The sequence below is a fragment of the Papio anubis genome, chromosome 17 (assembly GCF_008728515.1).
Source record: "Papio anubis isolate 15944 chromosome 17, Panubis1.0, whole genome shotgun sequence".
NCBI lineage: Eukaryota > Metazoa > Chordata > Mammalia > Primates > Cercopithecidae > Papio > Papio anubis.
In genome coordinates, this window is record NC_044992.1 from 50,071,273 (window position 1) to 50,084,383 (window position 13,111).

The following is a 13,111-nucleotide window of genomic DNA, read 5'->3' on the forward strand; positions in this document are numbered from 1 at the left end:
TAAAATTAGCCGACCATGGTGGCACATACTTATAGTTCTAGCTACTTGGGAAGCTTGAGGTAGGAGGATCAAGTGACGAGCCCAGGAATTTGAGGCTGCAGTGAGCTATGATTGTACCACCGCACCCCAGCCTGGGTGACAGAGTGAGGCCTTGTCTCAAAAAAAAAAAAAAAAAAAGACATAAGACTTTGAGGTCCACGGGCTCTCCCCATATTCTGGCCTAGAAAAGTGTCCCCATCACCCTCTTGCCTTCCTTGGACAGATGGCAAAAGAGTGTCTGGGGCAGATGAACTCTGGAGGCTCAAAAGGAAACATTCGGGGCTGCCTGCAGCAGTGCTGAGGCTGCAGTTTAATTTTCTTTGACATCAGTGGTAGAATTTGTCCACTAGGGGCCGGGCATGGTGGCTTACACCTGTAATCCCAGCACTTTGGGAGGCTGACGTGGGTGGATCACCTGAGCTCAGGAGTTTGAGACCAGCCTGGCCAACATGATGAAACCCTGTCTCTACTAACAATACAAAAAAATTAGCCGGGCATGGTGGTGGGCGCCTGTAATCCCAGCTACTTGGGAGGCTGAGGCAGGAGAATTGCTTGAACCCAGGAGGCAGAGGATGCAGTGAGCCAAGATTGCACCATTGTACTCCAGCCTGGGCAACAAGAATGAAATTCCATCTCAAAAAAAAAAAAGCTGGGGAGACAGCAGGTCCCAGACAGACAGACATGGCCCACTGACTGGCTTGGCCCAGGGGAGATGCTGCTGGAACAAGAAAACCTCCCTGATGGTTCTTGGAAGTGGGAGCTGGCCCCAGGCCCTCTATCTGCCGCTTATCTCCCTCACAGTGGCTGCTGCTTCTTCACTCAGACTATCTGGCCCCAGCTACAGAGACCTGATAGCTACAGAGACCTCATCATATGAAGGGAAAGAGGTTGTAGCATTCTCAGTAGGGCCCAGGTCTCAAACACCTCCCTACTGCATGTCTCATATGCTTTTTTTTTTTTTTTGAGACGGAGTCTCGCTCTGTCGCCCAAGCTGGAGTGCAGTGGCGCGATCCTGGCTCACTGCAAGCTCCGCCTCCTGGGTTCACGCCATTCTCCTGCCTCAGCCTCCCAAGTAGCTGGAACTACAGGCGCCCGCCACCACGCCCGGCTCATTTTTTGTATTTTTAGTAGAGACGGGGTTTCACCATGGTCTCGATCTGCCTGAGCCTTGTGAGTGCAGCGCCACAGCCTCGGCCTCACTGCAAAGTGCTGGGATTCACAGGCGTGAGCGATTCTCGAGCCTCAGCCTCCCAAGTGGCTGGGACTACAGGCATACACCACCATCCCCAGTTAATTTTTGTATTTTTAGTAGAGACGGAGTTTTGCCATGTTGCCCAGGCTGGTCTCAAACTCCTGAGCTCAGGCATTCCATCTGCCTTGGTCTCCCAAAGTGCTAGGAATACAGGCATGAGCCACAGTGCCCGGCCCCTTATGCCTCTTAACTTTACATCTCTGGGTCAGAATATGATGGGGAACTTTCCCTTTCTTGAGGACCTCCAAGGAATGTGATGTCTGTCACTCCCAATTCTCCTATTGAGAAGGAAAAGCCAGTATAGGACAGACTACTCTGGGCCAGATGATTTCCATCTTTGCTTCACTTAATCCTCATAACAACCTTGAAAGGCAGATGTTAATTATACCCATTTCACAGATGCAGAAACTATAATTCAGAGAGATTAGGAAACATGCCCACAGTCACCTGGCTGGTAAAAGGTGGGGCTGGGAATGAATTCAGATCTTTGCAGAATTATACCTCATGGCCCTCCCTGGGCCATGGCTCTTTTTCACTGCCTGGAAGGCCTGTTTGAAGAATTAAACAAGGTATCAGACTGGTCTGAATACTGTAAGAAAAATAAAAAAGGAATGAAACAAGGTGATGCTTGAGAAATCTTTGGCACCGGATCCATATTAAGTGACCCTCTCAGAGCAAAGTCAACACTCAAACGACAAGGGGAGAAATATGCACAGCTGCTTTTCACAAAGGTGCTCGACCTTGACTGCGCATTGAAATCACCTGGGAAGCTTGTAAAACTCAACATACCCGGACTGCGCCTCAGCCTAGTATGATCAGAGCCTCTGGGGGCAAAGCGCAGACATGACTGGTTTTTACATTTCCCCAGGTGATTCTACTCTATAGCCAAGATTGGGAGAACTCTGGAGACGGTAGTTCAGTTTCAAGCCTCCCAGGAGGAAGCTTACTAGAGAGTCTAAGATATAAAGAATGTGTCCATCAGAAGGTGCAGAAAGGGGCCGGGCACAGTGGCTCACACCTATAATTCCAGCACTTTGGGAGGCTGAGGCAGGCAGATCACTTGAATCCAGGAGTTCGAGACCAGCCTGGCAACATGGCAAAACCCTGTCTCTACAAAAATACAAAAAAAAAAAAAAAAAATTAGCCAGGATGGTGACATGCACCTGTGGTCCCAGTTACTAGGAAAGCTGAGGTGGGAGGATCATTTGAGCCAGGGAGGCAGAGGCTGCAGTTAGCCAAGATCATGCCACTGCACTCCAGCCTGGGTGACAGAGTGAGAAGACCCTGTCTCCCTCAGAAAGGGAGCATCACAGAGCCTGCCCTGATAGTGACAATCAGCCACATCTGGAGCAGAGGACCCGGCCAGGGCCAGTACACCTCCCATCCTAGAGGCACTTTAGCCATGCACATGGAGGCACCAGGCCCTATTGAAGCTATCTTGTGACCAACTGCTGGTTCTGATGCCCAGCTCGACAGGCCAGCTTCCCACCACATCATGGTGATGGGAAGAAAATGGACACATCACTTACATCTCTTTTTGTAAATGAACTAATTGACATTCTAATAAGAATTACTTTTGCTTTGACAGTTACAGTAAATCAACAGATTGACCTTCAGGTGTAATTTTGGTAAATATAGATCTCCCTGAAAGACAATTCCTGTTGGTCACTGAGGAATCTGGTTTCTGATTCAGGCTTATCCCTTGGACTGGGGTGAATTCACCAAGAAACCATCTTGAGGTATCCTGGGAGATGTCAACCAGCCTCTTCTGATGCAACCAGCCTAGCCACGGACTTTATGTTTAACTTTCAGAGCAGAGACTCCATGTCAGCAAATTCCTCGCCTCCTTCCCTCCTCTCATATAGTTTTGGCTTTTTGTTTTGTTTTGTTTTGTTTTGTTTTTGAGACGGAGTCTCGCTCTGTCGCCCAGGCTGGAGTGCTGTGGTCGGATCTCAGCTCACTGCAGCCTCGACCTCCCAGGCCCAAGCAATCCTCCTGCCTCAGCCTCCTGAGTCGCTGGGATTACAAGTGTGCACCACCATACCCAGCTAATTTTTAAATATTTTGTGTAGACAGTGTCTCCTTATGTTGCCCAGGCTGGTCTTGAACCTTGAGCTCAATGGATCTTCCTGCCTTGGCCTCCCAAAGCACTGGGATTATAGGTGTGAGTCACTGTGGCTGGCCCCCTCCTATAGTTTTTCCCTGGCCAATATCCCTCTGCAGAGCTTCTCACTCTCTGCAGGGAATATTAGGTCGTTCACATACCTGGGTTCAGGCCCTACACTGCAGTCATCCTGATGCTTACACCCCAGACACCCCAGACGTGCGTCCTCCTTTGAACAACCCATTCCCACCCACTAAGCCTCTGCCCATGTGTTCTGACTCCTCCCTCCCTTCCTTCCTCTGCTTCCTTCCTCTTTCCTCTTCCTTCTTCATCTAGTGACAGCTTATTCACCCTCTAAAACCCAGCTCGAATCCCACTCTCTACCTTTCCCTGAATATTATTTACTTTGTTCTTTCTGCTCCCGTAGTACTTTGGACAGAACTCTGCCACGGAGGTTCGCACACTGAACTCTAGTTCCTTGACCACGTGTGTCCTCCCCTCACTCCCCTCACTGAACCTGGCTTTGGTGGCCTGGTGCCCCGCTTGGTGTCGTGCCCATGTGTGGATGCTTAAATACATCTTTGAAATTTGAATAAACAGTAAACATTATTATATATGAGTCGTTTTTTCCCCTTTAAAAGCCACATCATATCCATTTTCTCATTGGACTACTTCAGAGGAGAAGATCTAAGGACATCCAAAGATCCTAAGTGAAAAATCACAGGACACAGGGCTAAAGGGCAGCAGTGGCGCGCTGAGCCCAGGCGTTTGCTTTCCAGATGAGACCTGCACTGCCTGGACCAGCAACGCAGCAGAGGTAGCAGGAAGGGGGGCATGGAGCCAAAGGGTTTCTGGGCAGGTGGTTGCTGGCAGATCTATAAATCCATTCCCCACAATGGGCTGTCACTGAAACAGCCCGGGAGTAGCCCAGAGCCTGGAGGTAGACCTGAGAGGGCAGGATGTGGGAAGATTAGAAGCACAGGCTAGGCCAGGCACGGTGGATCATACCCGTAATCCCAGCACTTTGGGAGGCCGAGGCGGGTGGATCACCTGAGGTCAGGAGGCCAAGACCAGCCTGGACAACATGGTGAAACCCCATCTCTGCTAAAAACACACACAAAAAATTAACCGGGCGTGGTGGCACATGCCTGTAATCCCAGCTACTTGGGAGGCTGAGACGGCAGAATCGCTTGAACCCGCGAGGCGGAGGTTGCAGTGAGCCAAGGTCGCGCCATTGCACTCCAGCCTGGGCAACAAGAGCAAAATGCCATCTCAAAAAAAAAAGGGATCATCCTGGCTAACATGGTGAAACCCTGTCTCTACTAAAAATACAAAAAATGAGCTGGGCGTGGTGGCGGGCGCCTTTAGTCCCAGCTACTCGGGATGCTGAGGCAGGAGAATGGCTTGAACCTGGGAGGCAGAGTTTGCAGTGAGCTGAGATTGCACCACTGCACTCCAGCCTGGGCGACGAGCAAGACTCCGTCTCAAAAAAAAAAAAAAAAAAAAAAAAAAATCATGGACTAGAAATTGGACCACTAAATAATATAGAATTTGACATGTGGGTGGAGAGGGGTGTTTTGGGGGCTGCAAATCAATAATGTTCTCCTCAATCTGCGTAAGCAGAGGCAATGCGGTATAGTGGTTTACAGTGTGGCTTCTGGAACTAGGTTCCTGGGGTTTGGATCCAGCACATGTGACACATGTGACCTTGAACAAGTTATTTAACTTCTCTAGACTTCACTTTCCTCACTTGTAAAAGGGGAACAGTAATAAAATCTACCTCAGGATTTTTATGAAAATTAAATTAGTAAATCCATGTAATTTTTCAGAACGAGTCCCTGGCTTAGAGTAAATGCTCAGTGAATGTGAGCTATTATTTAATATTTTATTAAGTAGCATCTACAAGGTGTTTCTGTGACTGTGTAAGGAAATCACAGTGGCTCACATCTGTAATCATCATACTTTGGGAGGCCGATGCAGGAGGATCCCTTGAGCCCAGGAGTTCAAGATCAGCCTGGACACTACAGCGAGACCCTGTTTCTACCAAAAAAATGTTGTTAAGTTAGCCAGGTGTGGTAGCAAGCACTTGTAGTCCTAGCTACTTGGGAGGCTGAGGCAGGATGATCTCTTGAGCCCCGGAATTCAGGGCTGCAGTGAGGTATGACGGATTGCACCACTGCACTCTGGCCTGGGCAGCAGAGCAAAACACTGTCTCCAAAAAAAAAAAAAAATAGAAGGATCCGGGCATGGTGGCTCATGCCTGTAATCCCAGCACTTTGGGAGGCCGAGACAGGCTGATCACGAGGTCAGGAGATCAAGACCTTCCTGGCTAACACGGTGAAACCCCGTCTCTACCTAAAAATACAAAAAAATTAGCTGGCCGTGGTGGCGGGCACCAGTAGTCCCAGCTACTCGGGAGGCTGAGGTGGGAGAATGGTGTGAACCCAGGAGGCAGAGCTTGCAGTGAGCCGAGATCGCGCCACTGCACTCCAGCCTGGGCGACAGAGCGAGACTATCTCAAAAAAAAAAAAAAAAGGAAAGAAAAAGGAAGCCACCCGAAAACATAGTGGCTTAAAACAGCAAACCAATACCTTGCTCACAATTCTGTAGGTCAGCAATCTGGCCCAGGCTCTGTTGGGCAGTTCTGCCAGATTCTCCTGGGATCGCTTCATGGATCACCCACGTGGACTGGGGCTGGGTGGTCTAAGACCTCACTCTCAGCTCTGGTGACTGGGGGTGGCTGGCAGGCCCCATGTTGTAGTAACCTGTCTCCAGGAGGCTGCCCGGACTTCTCCCCTTTGTGAGTTGGGGTTCTAATCATAGCCCAAAGAGGGTAAGCCCTAGCAAGCAAATGCTTTTCAAGCTTTTACTTAGATCACATTTGCTTTTTGATGTTTGTTTGTTTTTCTGAGACAGTCTCACTCTGTCACCCAGGCTGGAGTACAGTGGTGCGATCTCAGCCCACAGCAATCTCCACCTCTCAGGTTCAAGCAATTCTCCTCCCTCAGCCTCTTGAGTAGCTGGGACTGCAGGTCCCCGCCACTGTGCCTGACTAATTTTCATATTTTTAGTAGAGACGGGGTTTCACCACGTTGGCCAGGCTGGTCTCGAACTCCTGACCTCAAGTGATCCACCCACCTCAGCCTCCCAAAGTGCTGGGATTATGGGTGTGGGCCACTACACCTGGCCTACTTATATCACATTTGTTAATGTCCCATTAGCCAAGGCAAGTCACAAGATCAAGCCCAGATTCAAAGGATGAAGACATAAACTTTATATCTTGATGGGAAGAGAGGCAAAGTCACAATGCAGGCCGGGTGCGGTGGCTCAAGCCTGTAATCCCAGCACTTTGGGAGGCTGAGACGGGCGGATCACGAGGTCAGAAGATCGAGACCATCCTGGCTAACATGGTGAAACCCCGTCTCTACTAAAAATTACAAAAAACTAGCCGGGCGAGGTGGTGGGCGCCTGTAGTCCCAGCTACTCGGGAGGCTGAGGCAGGAGAATGGCGTAAACCCAGGAGGCGGAGCTTGCAGTGAGCTGAGATCCGGCCACTGCACTCCAGCCTGGGTGACAGAGTGAGACTCCGTCTCAAAAAAAAAAAAAAAAAAGTCACAATGCAAAAGAGCACACGTCAGGGAGGGGAGCATTTTCACAGCCGTGTGAACAGTCTGCTATACTGGGCACCAGACATGTAAGCAGAGCTCAGTTCTGGAGGCTGGAAGGAATGCTTTCTTGGCGCTCAGGGCTCAGGATGGCAGGTTAAGATGCAAGCAAAACCATTATAATGCAAGGTCTGAATGCAGTAAGTGCCCCAACATAGGAGTTCAAATCAGACAGATCTTTTGCAGCTAATGAGGGGTGGAGGTCAATGGGTTGAGAAGGCTTTATTTGCCTGACCTTGAGGTGTAGTTAGAATCTGTTCATACAGAGATGGGGAAAATGATATTCCAGGTGGAGGAAAAAGCAAAGTTGGAAAAACCAAGGCATGTTTGGGAAATCCAAACTTATCTAATATATCTGGTGTGTGGCCATCAAGGGGGACTGCAGGGCATAAAACTAGAAAGATAAGCTGGTGTCCAATGCGGGTGAGCTTGTGTTTGAACTTCATTCTGTAGGCAATAGGGAGCCACTGAATAGTTCTCAGGTGACAAGTGAGAAGAACCGTATTGTAAGAAGACTCCTTGGCCTGTGTTCTATAGGATGGCTTGGGGTGGGAAGCAAGAAGAGGAGAGGTGATCACAGGTAATGAAGGGACTAGGGGACGTCTAGGCAATGGGGTTGGCCAGGGGCAGCACGAGTACAAAGTATCTGGACAGATCCTGATGAGTGACTGCAAATGGGGCATGAAGAGCTGTCAAGGTTGGTTCTGAAGTTGCCAGGCTCACTGCCCAGAGGATGACAGAGAGGAGGAGATTCACTTACAAAGCAGGGGAGTCTGAGCAAGAACAGGTGTGAAAGGAACCTAAGGATGTGGGGACTGTATGGGACATCCGGGTGGTGTCCAACCAAGATCCAACATCATGCTAAGGAAGGAGGAAGAAGAGAAAGGAGAGGAGACTTTGTCAGAGCAACACTGAACACAGGGTTTCAAAGTGGTTGACAGTCAAGTATCAGACATGGCCAAATGATTAAGGAAGAAGAAAGATGAGTAGAGGCCAACCAGCTGACTTGACAATGAGGAGGTCACAGGTGACTTCCTAGGAGAGCACAGGAGGCTGAAGTCTCCAGGCTTTCTTTTTTCTTTTTTTCTTTTTTTTTTTTTTTTTTGAGACAGAGTCTTGCTGTCTCCCAGGCTGGAGTGCAGTGGCACGATCTCGTCTCACTGCAAGCTCTGCCTCCCGGGTTCACGCCATTCTCCTGCCTCCGCCTCCCAAGTAGCTGTGACTACAGGCACCCACCACCACACCTGGCTAATATTTTTACATTTTTAGTAGAGACGAGGTTTCACCATGTTAGCCAGATGGTCTCAATCTCCTGACCTCGTGATCTGCCCGCCTCGGCCTCCCGAAGTGCCCAGGTTTTATCTATCTATCTATCTATCTATCTATCTATCTATCTATCATTTATTTATTTATTTATTTATTTATTTGAGACAGAGTCTCTCTCTGTCCCCACGCTAGAGTGCAGTGGTGTGATCTCAGCTCACTGCAACCTCCACCTCCTGGGTTCAAGGTATTATCCTGCCTCAGCCTCCCGAGTAGCTGGGACTACAGGTTCATGCCACCACTCCCAGCTAATTTTTGTATTTTTAGTAGAGACGGAATTTCACCATGTTGGCCAGGATGGTCCCCATCTCCTGACCTCATGATCCCCCCTCCTCAGCCTCCCCCAAAACTGCTAGGATTAGAGGTGCGAGCCACCACGCCTGGCCCCCAGGCTTTATTTTTGTTTGTTTGTCTCACTCTGTCACTCAGGCTGGAGTGCAGTGGTGGGATCTCAGCTCATTGCAACCTCCGCCTCCTGCCTCATGTGGTGCTCCCGCCTCAGCCTCTCAAGTAGCCGGGACTACAGGCACATACCACTACACCCAGGTAATTTTTGTGTGTGTTTTTTTGTGGGTTTAATTTTTGTGGGTTTCTTTTTTTTTTGTAGAGATGGGGTTTTGCCATGTAACCCAGGCTGGTCCAAGCTTTATTTTTCATATTTATTTTTAATTTAATTTTTTCTGTATGGAATGCTTCACGAATTTCCATGTCATCCTTGTGTAGGGCCCACGCTGATCTTCCCTGTACCACTGCAATTTTAGTATATGTGCTGCAGAAGCGATCACTGAAGTCCCCAGGCATTGAGGAGGGAGCAACAAGTATCCTGCTCTCTGGGATTCAAGGTTGGAGAGAACCCCTGGACTTACATGACCCTGGTGCTAGCCTCTCTCTCCACTTCACAACCACTGGAGTGAATGAAATGTTAAAAATAAACACTGCTGTTCCTTTCCACCCTAAAGAAGAGAGGCACGCTAGACTTTCCCTGTCTCTCTGGCCTGCTGGCTAAAGATCAGGCACTGCCAGGCAGACAGGCGCTGGCGGGACAGGCGGCTGTTTACTTGCTAGTAGAGCACTGCTGTGTTTTCACAGCTCAGAATAGCTCTATAGCCACCCCCAGGCCTGGGGACCTAGGAGCCTCACTGTTTATTTTCATGACAATTCTGGGCCTCACCTCTTCCCTTCTCTGAGTCAAGGTCCTTATTTGAGAACTCTTAGAGGGGGTGAGGTGTGGGTTAAAGGGTCCAAGACTACTAATTTCCTAATTATCTTTCCCAGCTGGCTCTGCAAGAGGGAAGAACTAATAACTGACTGTACAACACTGGCATTTTGGTTGGGATGGAATTTCCTCTGCTTTTAAAGAAAGAGTTGATTAAAGGACTGCATGGCCAGAGCCAGGGGGCAAGAAAACGTGGGAATGAAAGCGAGTAGAAGGGATGACTCCAATCTGGACTGCGGCAGGTTCTGTGTGGGGAGCTTTCATAGAGAATTGTGGGGGCTTCTCTGACTCATGGTGCCCCTCAGGTCAGGCTGGGTTCTGGCTGCCCTGGTGTTTAGAAGGTATTCAGGAGTAGGGGGAAGACTACCTTCATGGAATACTCTTTTGAACTCTGAATCTTTTTAATAATGTGAGTGTATATTACTTTTGAAAATATTTTAGGCTCACTCCTATAATCCCAGAACTTTGGGGGGCCGAGGCGGGTAGATCACCTGAGGTCGGGAGTTCGAGACCAGCCTGGCCAATATGGTGAAACCCCATCCCTACTAAAAAAAAAAAAAAAGCAAAAATTAGTCGGGCCATGGTGGCATGTGCCTGTAGTCCCAGCTACTCGAGTGGCTGAGGCACAAGAATCGCTTGAACCCAGAAGGAGGAGGTTCCAGTGAGCCAAGATCGTGCCCCTGCACTCCAGCCTGGGCAACAGAGTGAGACCCTATCTCAAAAAACAAAAAAGAAAAAGGCCAGGCATGGTGACTCACACCTGTAATCCCAGCACTTTGGGAGGCCAAGGTGGATGGATCATCTGAGCTCAGGAGTTCGAGAACAACCCAGGCAACGTGGTGAAACCCCATCTCTACTAAAAATGCAAAAAGTTAGCCGGGCATGGTGGCATGTGCCTGTAATCCTAACTACTTGGGAGGCTGAAGCAGGAGAGTTGCTTGAACCCAGGAGTCGGAAGTTGCAGCAAGCGGAGATCGCACCATGGCACTCAAGCCTGGGCAATAGAGTGAGACCCTCTCTCAAAAAAAATAATAATAATTTTAAAAATACGACCACGTTTATCTTTTTCTTCTGACAATCATTAATCATTTACTTCTGTTAGATAATTCAAAGCCAGGCACCACTTTATTGGAGTTATGTTCAAAGGACTGCCACTGCTTAGAATATCAAAGCTGAAAGGAGGGTGAGGGTCCCTGGGTCTCATTTTACAGTTGACAAAAGCAAAACCCAGAGACTCCAGTGACTTGGCCAAGGTTGCACAGCTCTTTAATTTTATTTATTTTATTTTTAAAACCCAGTGATGCCCATGGCAGGGTTACAGTTTCCTGGGCTGCCTGCTGGAGGCTTGGGAGTGTTTCTGAGAGTCTCCCAAGGAGAAGGAAGAAGCACCTTCTGCCCCCTGCCCACCTCCTACCCACCAACCCCCACCTCTCTCCCGTCCACAACCAGGCTGAGCAACAGCTGGGCAATTGATGACTTGGTTTCTTTCCCTCCTTCTTTAGTCGGTCTCAGTTCTTCCAAAGAATCCTTGAATTGAAGCAAGGAGGGACAGCGGTTTGGGCTTAGCTCAAGTCACACTTTCCTTCTCTCCTCAGATAGCCCTTCTTTGCCTCTGGCATACAGACCAGGACCAAGGGGAGCCTTTTAAAAATAGTCCTGACCACACTTTTGCAGGTTTGCTTCCCTTGCCTCTGCCTCTGTAGTGCGCCATCAACGAAGTTAAACTCCTGGCAGGAAGGATGAAATTTGACAGCAAGAATGTTTCTTAACTTCTTTCCCTTGCCTCTGCCTCTGTAGTGCGCCATCAACAAAGTTTAACTCCTGGCAGGATGGATGAAATTTGACAGCAAAAATGTTTTCTAACTGCAAAGGTGGTTTGGCACTGCAAAGGGTTGATTAAGAATGGGAGAAGAGGTTGGGCGTGGTGGCTCAAGCCTGTAATCCCAGCACTTTGGGAGGCTGAGGCAGGTGGATCACTTGAGGTCAGAAGTTTGAGACCAGCCTGGCCAACATGGTGAAACCCCGTCTCTACTGAAAACACAAAAAATCAGCCGGGCGTGGTGATACGCGCCTGTAATTTCAGTTACTCGGGAGGCTGAGGCAGGAGAATTTCTTGAGCCTGGGAGGCGGAGGCTGCATTGAGCTGAGATCACGCCACTGCACTCCAGCCTGGGCAACAGAGCAAGACTCTGTCCCAAAAACAAACAAACAAACAACAACAACAAAACAGAAAAGTCTGCCATCTGTTTGTGAGGGAACTAGTTAAATGTTCGTGGAAACAGGTTACTTTCTGGAGGGAACAACAGCTTCTTTTGGGGAAGGGGGCTAAGGAAGAGGGACGTGAAGAAGAGGAAGGGCAGTTCGTGCTTCCCATGAAGGTTCTGGTGACTCATTTGATCTTGGAAGAAGGCAGGCCATGGGATGGCAGGAGGAAGGTGTCTCGTGGGGAGTTCTGAACTGTTTACAATGCAGCAAATGCCTTCAGGTTTTCTTCTGTGGACAAAATGTGCAACCCATCCTGAGACACGCTCCATGCTTCCCCTACCTGGTCAACAGATGCACAGTTCAAGGTCCTGAAGCTGAACTTTCTCACTGTGCCAGAGAGAAGCCAGCCCTTTGCACTGGTGAACAATGATTAACCCACCTCTCCCTCCAGCTGTTTTTCTCAATATGTTTTTCTAAAACATAAACTGGGTCACTCACTTAGAAGGTGACAGCAGTTGATCTGGCCAGTTTCCCATGTCTACTGTGAAACACTTCCTCCATTGATCACTTGGTAGGGGGAAAAAAAAAGCATACAAAAGAAAAGTAATTAAAAACAAAAATAAAACTGTACATTTTGCAGTTTGGGCTGTAGCCCTGCTGCTGGGACAAAACTGTGAACCGGAGCTAGGTTTTGAATCCCATCTACAGCAATGCAGACAACACCCATTCTAGGCCAGGTGCAGTGGCTCATGCCTATAATCCCAACACTTTGGGAGGCTGACACAGGAGCACACTTGAGCCCAGGAGTTACAGACCAGCCTAGGCAACAAAGCCAGACCCTGTTTCTACAAAAAATACAAAAAATGCCCCGGGCGTGGTGGCACGGGCCTGTAGTCCCAGGTACTGGGGAGACTGAGCTCGGAGGATCACTTGAGACCCAGGAGGTTCTCAAGTGGCTGCAGTGAGCATTGATGGGACGACTGCATTCCAGCCTGGGCAACAGAGTGAGACCCTGTCTCAAAAAAAAAAAAAAAAGACCCGTCATAGGATGATAACTGAGTAAAGAAAAGGTGGCTCCTCTCTCAACAGAATCCAGAGCCGCCACCTAGAATAGAAGATTCGGCTTCAGGTAAAATCAGACTTCCTTTTTGGTAGTAAACGCAATTTTTGGATGAGGTGTGTGGTAAGTTACAGCTCCTTTTCCCTCTTTGCTTTCTCATCTGCAAATAAAGTTGTTCGAGTGAATGAGTCAACCTTGCCCTGGGAGAAGCTGCCAGGGCCCTGGGCCCAGCTGCACTTATTTATCA

At 48.9% G+C, this 13,111-nt stretch overlaps 1 non-coding gene across 1 annotated transcript; it reads right to left on the reverse strand.

The window, feature by feature from the left end:
- Positions 1 to 9,061: 9,061 nt before the first annotated feature.
- Positions 9,062 to 9,168, reverse strand: LOC116271097. The gene has a single exon (XR_004179543.1). It is a non-coding gene; the product is annotated as a U6 spliceosomal RNA (small nuclear RNA).
- Positions 9,169 to 13,111: the final 3,943 nt, after the last annotated feature.